Here is a 14,438-nt window from a genome sequence, read left to right as displayed (position 1 = left end):
CACACAGATACTTCTAAAATTGGAAAGCTCCAAAGACATTGGAAACTCCAAAACCTTCAGTTGCCTCCAGAGAGTGCTCTGATTGGCCCAGGGGGCTTTTTCTCTTGGGCTTCTTCAATCCCACTGGAGACACACTCCAGCAGGAGTGAGCACTCTTGCTGCTTTCAACATGAAGAAACATGTTGCAGGCAACCATTACCGGACTCAGGGACTTAACCCCTGCCCTTGAGTTAAAAAAAACATAAGGGTGCAAGTAGGAATGCCCTGCCTCCCTTGCCCTTGTGGGTGGTCCCAAAGACCCAGGGTAAAAAAAATCTTTAAAAAACAAAGGAAATTCCATCGAAATTTTCATTGTAAAACAATGACCTCCAGGGTGGGTCTGGGGTTCTTTGCTATTAATATTATGGGGAGGGGGGCATCATCGGAGCCCCACTACCCAAGCCAGTCTGGGCCCCGGGGATCCCATCACCCAGGGCTGATTTGTAATTAAAGGGGAAGAGTGCACACAGCCCTCCTCCCAAACCTGAAAAGGACCCAGGGACCACATACCCTGGGGCCCAATGATAAAAAAGGGGTGGGCATGTGGCCCCCTCTCCTTGAGCCCCGGGGACCCGCTGCCCAGGGTTGAATTAAAATTAAAGGAGAGTGGGAGCGCAGGCCTCCTCCCAAAATTCTAATAGGCTACGGGGACTCCATCACCCAGGGATGGGGGCTTCCTGGGACACTTACTGTGTCCCGGGGAGCCCACCCCCAGGACACAGTAGTTTTCCTACCGACAAAAGTGCAGGCAGAGAAACATACGTCTGCTCCCACACCGGCAGTACATGAAAAACACAAAAAGATGGGATGGGACGCTTCTTGCAATAAGTCTAACCACTAACAATAGCCCACTCTTTTGCTACGATGCAATCTCAATTTGGACCCAGCCATATGCAAATCAGTCTTGGCCCTGTTCCTCATCAGAACTGTCCAGTCCGAACTGTCAAGCCAGGTCTTCCCTAAACCGGAACACAAGCAATTCAGGACGATTTTTGCCCTATTTATGGGCTCATCAGCAGGGTACAGCTTTGTTCTAGTGATACAGTGATACAGTGAGCATGGGACCCATTTCTGGGCATACCCATGCCACTTAGAGCAGTACATGAAACACAGAAAAGGTGATGAGAGGCTGCTTGCAATCAGTCTAACCACTGGCAATAGCTCGTGCTAGCACTCCAACCCATCTTTCTTTTGCTCACCAGGCCATCTAAATTTGGACCCAGTCATCTGCAAATCAGTCTTGACCCTGTTCCTCATGGGAACAGTCCAGCCCGAAACACCAAGACAGGTCCTCCCTGGACTGGAACATAAGCAATCGAGGACCATTTTCGCCCTAGTCATGGGCTCATCTGCTAGTTACGGCTTTGTTCCAGTGACACAGTGAGCATGGGACCCACGTCTGGGGATACTCATGCCACATAAGGCGGTACATGAAACACACAAAAGGTGATAGGAGGCTGCTTGACATAAATCTAACCACTGGCAATAACTCAGTGTAGCACTCCAGCGCTCACCACGCCACCTCAGTTTTGACCCAGCCATATACAAATCGGTCTTGACCCTGCTACTCATGGGAACAGCCTAGCCGAACTACCAAGCCAGGTCCTCCCTGAACCGCCACACATGCAACCCAGGACGGGCTTTGCCCTAGTTATAGGCTCACCAGCCAGGTACTGCTTGGTTCCTGTGACACAGTGAGCATGGGACCCACGTCTGGGCATACCCATGCCACTTAGGGCAGTACATGAAACACTCAAAAGATGATGGGAGGCTTATTGCAATAATTCTGAACACATTTGTAAAACATCTCACTCTGCAGGAGCTTTAAAAATGCTCCATGTCGTTAGGAGTAGACTTTTGTTTCAATGCCCACCCCCTATGGATAGGGAATCATACATTGCTCCTGCCCTGCGGGAGAAAATAAAACAGGTGCTCCCACCGAGTGAGACCAATACCAGCTCCCGCAGCTCCCAGGGTAGGTGAGTTGGGGAGTAGGCTGGGGCGGTAGGGACCCTGGGGCTCCCCCTGCGGCCTCCAATGTATTGTTTGGTAGGTGCAGGGGTGGGCACTTGGGCACCTACCCACAAGGTCAACAGGCTACAGCAGATGGGGTACCTGAGGCACTATGGCCCAGGAAGGGGGGACGTGCATCCCTGACCCTTTCATTTTAAAAAAAGACCCCGGGCATAGGGTCCAAGGACCCCCCTCCAAGTATTAAAAACAAGGCTCCAAATATTTGGGCACCTTGGGCTGTTAGTGGCTCTGGGAGTGGAACTGCGGGTCCCCTCCCCTTAATAAATAGTCCTGGGGATGGGGTTCCCAGGGCTCTAAGTGGCTCAGGGAGGAAGACTGCTTGCCCACTCCATTTAATAGAAACACAAAGGCCCTCAGGCGGGGTCTTCAGAGCCTGAAGTGGCTTTGGCAGGGGGCTGCATCAATGGGTTGAATGCAAGGCTTGGCCGCAAGCAGGGAGCTGGCTGCCCATGGGTGTCCGTGAAGGCCGTGCATGGCGGGGGTTGGCTGCCTCGAGGGGGTTGGCCCACCCTCTTACCAAACCCCATCACATAGCAGAAAGCGGTTAGGTTTATGTATGGCAATAAAATATTACTTTTCATTAAAAAAACCTCAAAAAACAAAAAATATATATATTTTTTAAACGGTTAAATTGATGTTATAGTTAGGTGAAAATGTCAGTGACAACATAGTGCTTTAATCCAAAACAAATACTGAAATTCACCAGTTCTAGTTATCTCTTGTAACTATAACTCATGCCCTAAGGTAACTATATCTCACGCCCTGGCCATGCACAGCTAATTTCTCCACATATTACATCAATCATGACATGTTATATAACATTATTTAAACATCACTGCAGCATTGAAAATTACATCATTAATGAGAAGACTGTGCATGGCAGGGGCACAGTACAACAAATTCTACAAGGAAAAGGAATAGCTCATTACAAATATACAGGCTATTTACCTATAATCCTGGGTTCTGGAGCAAAGTGCATCAATGCATCGACATGGGAAATAAGCACCTCATAAATACAATTTACAATTACAATAATACTCAAGACAAAGCTAAAGAAGTTTCCATTGCTAATGATTTTTGGCAAGATTTATTTGTTTGTTAACTGCCATATGACCTAAAACACATATTTGATAATAATAATAATAGTTACATTTATACAGCGCATGGTTACACTTAGGCCAGTGTGTCCCCGCGCTACGGTAGCAGAAAGAAACAGCCCAACTAACAAAACAATTCAATTCAATAGGAAGGAAATAGATGCGTCTTCAGACCTTTCCGGAAGACCGATTCAGAGCACTCTCTGGGAGCATGAGAACTAATCTTGCTGCTGCAATCTGGATGCACTGCAAACGCTGCAAGCATCTCGCAGTTGCACCCAGATACAGAAGATTGCCATAGTCTAGGCGAGAGGTTAACAGAGCATGAACAAGGATTTTTCTAGATACAGTGGGGAGGGCATCAAGGGTTTTCCACAGTGTCCTTAAAATGCCAAAACAGGCGCCTACCACCCGCCTGGTGTGGTAGTCAAAAGACAACTTATTGTCCACCCAAACCCCAAGGTTCTTAGCTTGTTCACAAGGTGTGGGAGTCGGGCCCAATGACTGGGGCATCCATGCTGAGGTCCATACTGATGGAGCCTTCCCTATCACCAGCACCTCAGTCATACTGCCATTCAGCTTTTCAGCTTTAGGCAGTTGTTTGCCATCCATTCAGCCAGTTCTTGAAGGCAGGATACAAAGTTGGAGGTAGCTCCAGGCCGGGCTTGGGTCAGAGAGACCACCAGCTGGGTATCATCAGCATAGGACAGGGTTTTAATTCCAAAATTATCCGAGATTTTAGCCAGGGGGGCGACATAGAGATTGAACAATGTTGGTCTCAATATAGAGCCCTGAAGCACCCCCTGGGTCAGCTTGATGTTTCTAGAATAATAGCTACCCTGCATGACTGAAAAGCTGCACTCAGATAAAAAAGATTCCATCCACCTTAGTGCTCCGCCAGCTACACCCCCTCTTTCTAGATTATGAAGCAGGGTATGGTGGGCAACAGTGTCGAATGCGGCACTTAGGTCTAAGAGAATTAAGGCCGCTGTCTGTCCTTCATCCACATACTTCCGGATGGTCTCGGGGGAGTACAGCAAGGCAGATTCAGTGGAGTGAAAAGCCCGGAAGCCAGACTGGGAGGGGTGAAGAAGGCTGTTGCTACAAATATGTGCAGTAAGCTGCGCATTCACAATTTTTTCCGCAACCTTTGCAAACAACGGGAGCAGGGAAATGGGGCGCAAGTTTTCAAGCTGGTCAGCGCTAATATGAGGCTTCTACTGTAAAGGAAGTACCACAGCCTCCTTCCACATTTCCAGGACCACTTCTGAGATAAAAGACATTTCTAAAAGGTGACTCATAAAAGGCTCGAGTACGTCCATACTACCTCTAAGAACCCTGGCGGTAGCCGGGTCCCTGGGCGAGCCCGACTTGATGCTAGTGGCAATCTTTTTAAGAATATCCTGATGGTGCACCGTGAATTCATAAAGACACTGCCTTTCAGACACATCCACAGATTCCTTTTCCGCTCTTTTACCCTTGCGAGCAGACTCAGGAAAAGAAGAATAAATCCTCTTAACCTTATCTGAAAAATATTTGGCGACTCGATTGCAAGACTCCTCAGAGTCAACAATGGGCGCTGCACCGGATGTCAAGGAGGAGATTTCTTTAAAGACCTTAAACAGCTCTTTTGTAGAATTCTCTGCAGTTTGAATCCTTACATTAAATTAAAATAAGCTGCCTTCGCCTTCCTGATGAGCGAATAATAGTGCTTGAGGCCAATTTTATATTCTACTTTCAAAAGGGCTGAGAAATCTTTCCTCCGACGCCTTTCAAATTGTTTGCAGGTGGATTTAGCGGTTCGTAGGTCTTCACTAAACCAAGGAGCTGATTTACGTCTGTTCATGGACATTTTAGTTCACCAAGGTGCGGTGCAGTCAAGAGCAGCAATTTTACGTCTCTCGAGAACTTTACACACCACATTTACTTCCTGGCCAGAGGTGGGACCATCTCTTAAAAATGTTAGGTTAAAAGCCTCCTGCGAAAAGCCAGCCCACTTCCTTCTTATTATACCGCACTTAGCTCTCTCCTATGTCTTTGACAGGGGCCACTTTTCCTAAACGTGATCAGAAAGTGATCTGACCACAGCACCGGGAGCGGAGGCTCCATTTCCAGCACATCCCAGTTGGCAAAAATAGGGTCAAGTAAGTGACCCAATTTATGAGTGGGAAGTTCAGATTTTAAAGATATTTGCAACACTTTGAGTTCTTGGCGCAACTCTTGTGCCCCGGAGTTAGACGCATCATCAAAATGCAGATTTATATCACCCAGCACCAATAGCTTATCATACCGAAGGGCTGGCTGAGTAAGGTATTCAGTGAGGCTGGGTATAAATCGCGAATGGGGGCCTGGAGGTCTATAAATCAGTAGCCCCTTCGCGACATAGTTAGGGGCTAAACTGATAGTGAAGAAGCCTGCCTCGCCATCAGCTATGTCGGCAGGTACAAGAGAGCATTGAAAGTCATGTTTATAAATGATTGCGATGCCCCCTCCCCTCCCTGACAATCTATCTACTCTCATAATCCCTTAACCACTAGGGAGTGCCTCCAGGATTTCAGGCGCGGAGTTAGTGTCTAACCATGTCTCAGTGAGAAATATAAAATCTGTTTGATCTTCCAATAATAAATCACATATCTCAATTCTGTGCTTCCTCAGCGATCTACAGTTAATTAGCGATAGCCTGAACGAGGGGCCGCCCTCCCTAGTCTCTATTTGTTCTTTCGCCCTGAATGAACAGTAGCTGCATTGCCAGCCCTCCCCCTCAACATTAACGCTATGCTTACATCTCGCATCCAGAGATGGACAAAGGGTGCGAAGCCGCTGGGGGCTGTAATGGCGTCTCACAACGAATCCAGCAGGATTTCTGGCCCCTAGCCCCGGTCGGCCGCAGACGGGCGTAGACGGGCTTGCCTTTGGCGGGCCCGCTGCACGGGCCCGCTGCACGCGTCCGCTGCGCACGTCTGCTGCGCAGCCGCAGAGGCATGATGAATTTGAAGGAGAACCCTCCCAGCTACTAGATCACTGGCCTTAGCAACCGGAAGTACCTGTCTCTGTCTCCCCTGCCCTCTGCGCAATGGTAAACCCAGCGTCTGACCAAGGCAGGGGGACCAGATGATTGAGCACAGGTAAGCGAGCACTCCACACAAACTCCTCACACATAAATGTTAAAAACACCAGAGCAATGCCCAGAATTAAAATGTAAGTTTTAAAAGAGGTTACTGTTGTCAGAGCTGCACCGCAAGCGGACTGGGAACACTGTCACTGTCCTTTGTCCGCACCGCGGCCGCAGAGTCAAGCCTTTTTTAAAGGGGAACCCTCCCAGCAACTAGACCGATCACATTTGCACGTTCTACTCCGTATGTAGGTTCCTCCAAACAGAGCCTTAAAGAAGATGAAAGCAAAAACGAAGAGCTGAAAACATATGGAAGATAAATATTCAATGACAATATATTTATGTCAAGGAAGTCAGCATGCCACAAATTCTATTACTAAAATAAAATTTTTGGCATCATGTGCTTCCACCCAATAGGAGAGTTTAAAAAGATAAATCCAGTGAAACATTGTAAATGAATTGCTTACAAACTGTAATGACTGGATTAAAGAAAAACAAATTGTAGATTTTTCTGGGAAATCTATTTGTGGTTTGTGTGAACTGCGAAAGCTCAAATTATTTCAATTAAAATAACATTAAGTTCCTGGCATTCATTTCCTCTTCACCAGGCCAAAAGCTATGCGTTTTAATTAGTTAACTTGTGTGCTAACATATGTTCCATTTTAGCCAATGGAGCACCTCTGGGGATTGTATTGAGCTCCTGGAAAACAGCAGCATATTTTCTTCACATGTTCTTTTGCTACAAGTATCTATGTTCAACATAATATGAAGATTCATTATGGTTTATAGTTGTGTGGGATTCTCATCATATACCAAATTTCAATTCTTACACCCTTTTTTTTAATCAAACAATCCAACAAGTTAACACCAACTAGTTTACAGTACCCTCTTACACAATTTGGTTTTAGAAATAGAAGAAGACAGGGGTTCACATCCCACTCCTTGTTTCGCAAACATGTTCTTACTGCAAAGGTCCACATTTTAAAACATTGTATAGTCTTGATTAATCTTTGCACTATTAAAAACTTTCAGCGAAACACTGTGGGCCTGATTACAATGTCAGTCGGAGTTGCTTTCGACGACACAGTTTCGTGGAAGGAACCGACCAACCATAGGTCAGAGGTTTATGACTGCGCAATTAAAATAAATGCAACCGCACATGGTGTGGTTGCAAACTTCCCTTTTTCAATGGGAGCTTGAGCGGTGGTACAAGACCACCCGCAGCACAAGCTCCAACTGTTAGAAATAAAAATCATAATCCTGACGGTGAAAACTCTGTCCTTAAGGGACTATGAGTGCATCTTTGAGCCTGTTAGAACCACATCGGATTCCCTGGCCAGTTTAAATTCTGACCACCGTCATCATAATATGGCAGTCAAACTTTAAACCTACCATGTCAGTCGGAGGCTTTCCGAACGACAATGTAATCAGGCCCTATGTGACAGCACCCAACCCGTCTCCTTACTTGCTATGGGGCCATGACATCCGTTCACTTGTCAAGACAAGCGGAGAAAGTGGAAAAACCCTAGAAAGGAATGAAGGACCATTACAAAAAGGGAGGGCAGACACCACTAATACATTGAAAGTAACAAAGGACTTGTCCGAGCAGGGAATGAGGAGCAGGACTTATAGCCTCTTAAGACCAGCCAATTGGATTGGTGGGAGGAGAGGAAGTGATACAGAGCTAGAAGAAGGAGTAGGAAAAAATGCTGATATTGCGGAGAGTGAGAATTTGCCTAGCCTTGGTGCTGGTAAGTTCCAATTCTATTAAGGACTCCGAGGCGAGGATTATGCCTTACTTTCTTCACCTTATTCGCACAGCAGCAAGAAAAAATATACAAAAAAATACTTTTCCCATTAACAGTTGGGAAAACAAAGAGTTTCAACAGTAGTCCTTCTTCACTCTCCGCACTACAGCAGCTCCCATCATGCCCTGCAGCTGCTTTCTCTTCCTCTTTCTTCGTGCGAACCACATGCTCCAGCAACTTTACGCATCCTGTTTGGTACCATCGTTCCCTGCAAAATACGCAGTGTCAGATACTGACCAACTAAGCAACTCAGCTTAAGCAACATGGCGAGAGAGATCACAGTCAATAGCATACATAACCAGTAGGAATGGTAAAAACAAGTTACTTACAGTCCATACGGGGAGGGTCCACTTCCATGAAGTCATTGGGGGGGATAATCCTCGCCTCCGAGTCCTTAATAGAATTGGAACTTACCAGCACTAAGGCTAGGCAAATTCTCATTCTATGGCAGGACCGGAGGCTTCGGATTATGCCAGTTCAAATCTTGTCGACAACCAGCCGAGCCACTTCTAACACTGGCTTGAAATAGAACCTCTTAAAGGTGGAGTCTGAGGACCAATCGGCCGCTCTCATCAAGTCCTCCAATCTAGCCCCAAGGGCAAAAGCTGTAGAGGCCATCGCTCCTCTGGTCGCATGAGCGCCAAACTGCGTGGTATCGATCCCCGCCTCCTGCATCACCCAATGCACCCATCTGGCGATAGTTGGGGAAGAAACGGCCTTTTACGGTTTACATAGGGCAATGAGCAATTGTCTTTTGCCCGGAGGGCGAGTATCTTTTGTCAAGTCTTCATAGGCACGGAGGCACTGTACAACACACAGTTTCGGGGATTCCGGAAAAGCCGGATAAGAGATCACTCTCGAGAAAGACTTAGTCCCTCTACTCGCAGTAAACGACACCCCATCCGGGGAAAAAACTCTACCAGTGATGTCAAGAGCTCGCACGTCAGAGACGCGCCTGCAAGATACTAGGCACAACACCATTGCCAACTTAGCCGTGAGCTCCTGGAGCGACAAAAACCTATTTGGTTGCCAAGACAAAAACAGGTTCAGAACCCTGTTTACGTCCCAACGGACTGAATAGTGAGGCTTAGGGGGCACCAAGAGGCGGATCCCTCTCAGGAGTCTGCACACCAAAGGATGCTCTCAAATCGGAGAACCTTGTACAAGGTCATGCCCGGCTGAGATAGCGGAGCGGAAGGTGTTGATCGACCGGTAAGCCAAACCATCTTCCGCCAAACCAGCCAAAAAGTTGAGAACATGGACTACATCCGCCCCCTCGGGATCAAAACGCCGTCGCACACACCAGCGATGCCACCTAAGCCAGGCTGATCCATATCTCCTGGTCGTGCTCTCCGCTCATGCCTTGGAGAGCAGATCCTCTGCTTTTCCCGAAAGGCCTGGGAGCGCCCAGCGACACCGGAGGTCCGCCAGGCCATCAGACGCAGTGATCCCTCCTGGACTAGTCAGTGGGGAAACCCATCCGGACTGAGCAGAATTTGAGGAGAGTGGGGGAGTAGGATTGGAGAATCCCAAGAAAGTTCCAGAAGAACCGGAAACCAAACTTGAGATCTCCACCATGGGGTGATCAAGACCACCTCCGCCAACTGACGGCGAAGCAATGCCGACACTCGCGTTATCATTGAAAACAGGAGAAACGCGTACCCCTACTCGCCCGACCAATCCTGGAGAAACGCGTCCGTCGCCTCCGCCAACGGATCTGGGTGCCAACTGAAGAACCTCGGAAGCTGGTGATCCAGGCGAGACGGAAACAGGTCCACCGAGAAGGGACCCCATTTGTTCTTCAGCCAGGAGAACACCTGAGGGTCAAGCATCCACACACTGGCGTCCAACAGGTGGCGGGAGTGCCAATCGGCCACTTCATTCTGCCACCCCGGCAAGTACTCTGCCGTGACCGATATCCGCCGATCCAAGCAGAAATGCCAAAAGTCCTTGGCGAGGTCCGCTAACACCTTGGACTTGGTTTCCCCGAGATAGTTGATATAGCGGACCGCTGATACGTTGTCCATCCGGAGGAGAACACAGGACTGAACCCTGTCTTTCGTCCAGCACTGGACCGCAAAGGAGCCCGCTAGCAACTCCAAACAGTTGATATGTAAGGCCTGCTCGTGGGCCGACTAGGCGCCTCCGGTGGAAAAATCCCTGCACCTGGCTCCCCAGCCAGAACGACTGGCGTCCGACTCTATAATCACATCCGGAGCGCAGCCGAAAATCGCACGGCCATTCCAGTCCTCCATGTGCGTCAACCACCACTGCATCTCTTCTCTCACTTCTTCCGACAGCAGAATCATCTGAGAATACGTCAGGCCCTTCCTGAGGTGGTGCGCCTTCAGGCACTGCATGGCCCGGTAGTGAAGAGGCCCCGGGAAGATGGCCTGAATCGAAGAGGACAGAAGACCCACCTAGCGTGCCAAGTAGCGCAACAACGTGAACGGCTTCGCCAGAGTCTGGCGTAACTCGTGCCGGATCTTCACCATCTTCCTGGCGGAAAGACTCAGGGTGGACAACACCGAGTCTATGTTTAACCCCAAAAAGGTTGCACACTGAGCGGGACTCAGAAGGGATTTATTTTTGTTGATAACGAAGGCCAGGCCTTGAAGAAGGTTGACCGCCACCTGAAGCTGGGCCGATAGTGGCTTTGGACACTGGTCCATGAAGAGCATATCGTCCAGGTATACAGTCATTCTGATACCTCGAGCCCGCAAAGCCTCCACCGCCGGGCGTCACACCTTTGTGAAGCACCACGGCGCTGAGGAGAGCCCGAAAGGTAGCGTGGTGAACTCGTAAACCTGTCCATCCCACCTGAACTGGAGTAAACGACGGTGGGGAGGGAAAACCGGCACCGCCAAGTAGGCGTCTTTTAAGTCTAGCCTGACCATCCAGTCGGAAGGATGCAAAACATCCCTTAGGAGATGTATGCCTTCCATCTTGAAATGTCGGTACACCAACCATTCGTTAAATTCTTTCAGGTTGATGACCGGGCGCCGGACCCCGTCGACCTTGTCGACTAGAAAAAGATTGCTGAGGAAACCCCCAGGGTGTTCTTGCGCGGCACAAATCGCCCCTTTTTGGAGGAGGGCGGACACCTCTTCGTGCACTAAGTCTGCATTGCGCTGGCAAAAGGTAATGGGACGGAGACGCTGAGGCTGAACCTGACGGCCATGAAACTCCAGCTGGAAGCCCTGGACCATCTGCAGCACCCAGACGTCGGAGAAACCCACGCTGGAAAAAACTGCGCCAAGCGCCCCCTACCCGCAAACTCGCTGAAGGCAGCACACTCACCTCTTCCAACACCTTGTTGTTGTCCTCTCTGGCCTCCGCGGCCCCTGAATCGCTGTCCCCGTGTAGGGTAGAAATTGTTGAAGCAGGTACTGTCTTGTGCCTGCCCGCGGCCGGAGCCTTGCCCCCGATCGGAGCTGTTGCCACGACCGAACGAGCGGCCCCTGCCACGTCCGGTCTTGTCAAAAACCCAAGGGGGAAAAACCATTTTAATGTTGGACTGAGCTTGGTCCAGCGAAGTAAAGGTGGCAACAAACTTCCCAAGTTCCTTAATGAAGGGGTCCCCAAAAAGGCCCCCTTGTGCTACTGAGCCTGCCTCCAAAGAAGCGAGGTCACCCAACTTAGGGTCAATTTTGATCAACAGTGACCTCCTCCTGTCAGTAGAGAGGGCAAAATTTGCGTTGCCCAGGAAGACAATAGCCCGTTGAGCCCAGTTGAATAGGACCTCCGGGGATATGGGGTCGCCCGAGAGTTTGGCCTCCTCGGCCATGTCCAGGATTTTAGTCATGGGCCCAACCGTGTCCAGAAGCTTGTCCTGGCAAGTGCGCCAGGACATGTCAATACCCTTCCGGGGATCTCTGACGAATTTCACCAAGAACATCACCATCTTAGGGTCGTGTCAGGCGTTAATGCCACCTTACCCTCTAGGGTGGGGCGAGGGCACTCCGCCCTGAGGCGGTTACGGGCATCCTTCTCTACCGGTTTGTGCAAGCGACTTGCAACATACTGGGCTACCTTGTCACCGGGAACCCAGTCCGAAGACTGGGGGTGGATGATCTCGTCCGGGTCCAACATGTCAGATGGACCGGCAGAGGAGGTGGCCTGGGACGGGAGCCACGACCTCGAGAAGCAGGCCTCCTCGTCAGTGTCTGGGGAATGTCCATCATCCTGGGGCTCGGGTGACATAGTGCGTGGCGTCGGAGAGGGAGCCTCCACAGGGGCAGGAAAAGATGGAGTCCCCTCATGTGCCGCAAAGGCACTCTTAATGCGGGTGAAAGCCTCTGAGTCAACCTCCTCAGCACAAGGCTTCTTAGGAGGAGGGGGGTTGGGCGAAAGGGAAGGGACAGGGCCTGGGGTCGGCGCTGGAATCAGGGCTGCCAACTTGGAATATGCCTTGTCTAACCGTGCCGTGAGGCGCTGTTCCAGTGGCACCATGGCTTGGTCAACTGCCCTATAGATTGAATCGTCCACCGCTTGGTAGAAGTCATCATCCCAAGGGGCGTATCTGAGAGCGTCTTCCTCCACATATTGGCCATGTTCCCCCTGCATATTGAGGTCAATTAGGCTCTGCTGGGAAGACAACTAAGGCTCAAGCAATGAATAATGGTCCTAACAGGCACCAATTGAAGCAGGTAGGGAGCCCAGGCTATACGGAGAACACAAAGGCACCCAATTCACGGGAAAAGGCCTGGGAAGGCTGCAGCCCCTAATATCACAGGGCACCAACCCGGCAAAGCGTCCCCTGCACCAACACTGGCGCTTTTCCCTGACACCCTCAGGGTGTCAGGGAAAAGTACAAGACAACCCAGAGCGGGCGTTCATAAATGAGGGGAAAACCTAAAGATTGCGACCCCGCAGGGTGTGAGGCCGGGAGGCAAGGGGCACTGCCAACAGACTGAGGCCAAAAACGCTCCAAAAACGCTCTAAAAGCGTTTCTCAAGCAATCCAGCCAAAGAACGAAGCTCGCCCCCTAGCAGCGAAAATCACTCACCGCACCACTAAAGCTCTCAGGGTCGCATGAGGAGCGCTTGCCAAGCGTCCCGCGATCACCAGGGGACTCTGTGAAGAGAAATCCGGTCAGCGCTTGCCCCAAACACGAAACGCTACCAACACAGATCCCAAACACTAAGGAGAAAATCAAAATCCACATAACTTGCTGCTGAGCAGCGAAGAAAGAGGCTTATAGCCTCTTAAGACCAGCCAATTGGATTGGAGGGAGGAGAGGAAGTGATACAGAGCTAGAAGAAGGAGTAGGAAAAAACCCTGATATTGCGGAGAGTTACCGGGACGCCGGCAAAGAGGAGAAACTGGCGGATGAGTGGTTTGACGCTGCCAGGGGGAAAACCACCAGAGACACTGCAGCAGCCCGCCTCAGCTTTCCTGAGGTAGTGCGGTGAGTGCGAGAAGCTGGGTGGAGAAACCAAATGCCTAAATTGAAAAGGGATGGGGTGGGAGCACTAGAAAGACCAGCTTTTGGAAAAGAAAAACGATCCACCAAACGGGAGGGTTATAAACAAGCCCCATTTCCATCTCAGAAACACAGCTGAGAGAAGAGTTATTTATTTTCTTTTTTTCCTTTTGCCTTTCAATTATGCGCACTCATTTTGATTCCCTCATTTATTAATTTATTTTATTTTACTTACCTGAACACTCAAAGTATGAGCTGAGCACCTACTCCATCTCGACGTCACTATACCAAAAGAGAAACATAGAGAAAGTAAGTCTCACACACACCTCAGGTGACCTGGTGATGGAGAACTAGTTAGAGAGAAAGAACATTCTTCTTCTTACCGTACTCTTTGTATTTTCTGTTGAGGGCTCTGGCGGTAAATCTCACACCTTAGAATGCTCTGAAAAAGGAAGAGACAAAAAGAAATGAATCCTGCGCCTGTCAAGAGAAGTAATGCCACACTAGGCCCACCTGGAATCGGACTATCTTGATGAAAGTTTGACCGCCTTGTATTTAATTATTATAACAATATTCAATAAAAAGGCACATTTTATCATACTCCCAAGCCTCAATAGTCATATTTACGGCCTTTCGTCCCCCACACTATTAGAATGAAGGTGTAAATAAGGAACTGGGAATACAGTGTGATATGTTTTGTTTAACCTCATACTACAAATTGTTAAGCCATCTCTAACAGTGTGTTTTGCTATAGCAAAAGTGATTGCAGTGAGAAGCACCCTGCAAAGATGCTACCAGCACTACCTGGGCTTCAGCCGAATATATGCTTCATCTGTTCTCTCCATTTTCCCTGAACTACTACTGTTTCTCGTAGTATTGTTATGGTCTGCCAGAGATGGGGAGCTGAGAAGGCGTGTCTTCTC

At 49.3% G+C, this 14,438-nt stretch overlaps 1 pseudogene; it reads right to left on the bottom strand.

Annotated features, from left to right (window-relative positions):
• Positions 1-4,387: 4,387 nt before the first annotated feature.
• LOC147727085 (uncharacterized) lies at positions 4,388-10,450 on the bottom strand (annotated as a pseudogene).
• Positions 10,451-14,438: the final 3,988 nt, after the last annotated feature.

The sequence above is a fragment of the Lissotriton vulgaris genome, chromosome 3_1 (assembly GCF_964263255.1).
Source record: "Lissotriton vulgaris chromosome 3_1, aLisVul1.2, whole genome shotgun sequence".
NCBI classification, from domain to species: domain Eukaryota; kingdom Metazoa; phylum Chordata; class Amphibia; order Caudata; family Salamandridae; genus Lissotriton; species Lissotriton vulgaris.
The sequence above is the reverse complement of the archived record's forward strand: the minus strand, read 5'-3'. Positions and strand labels throughout refer to the sequence as shown.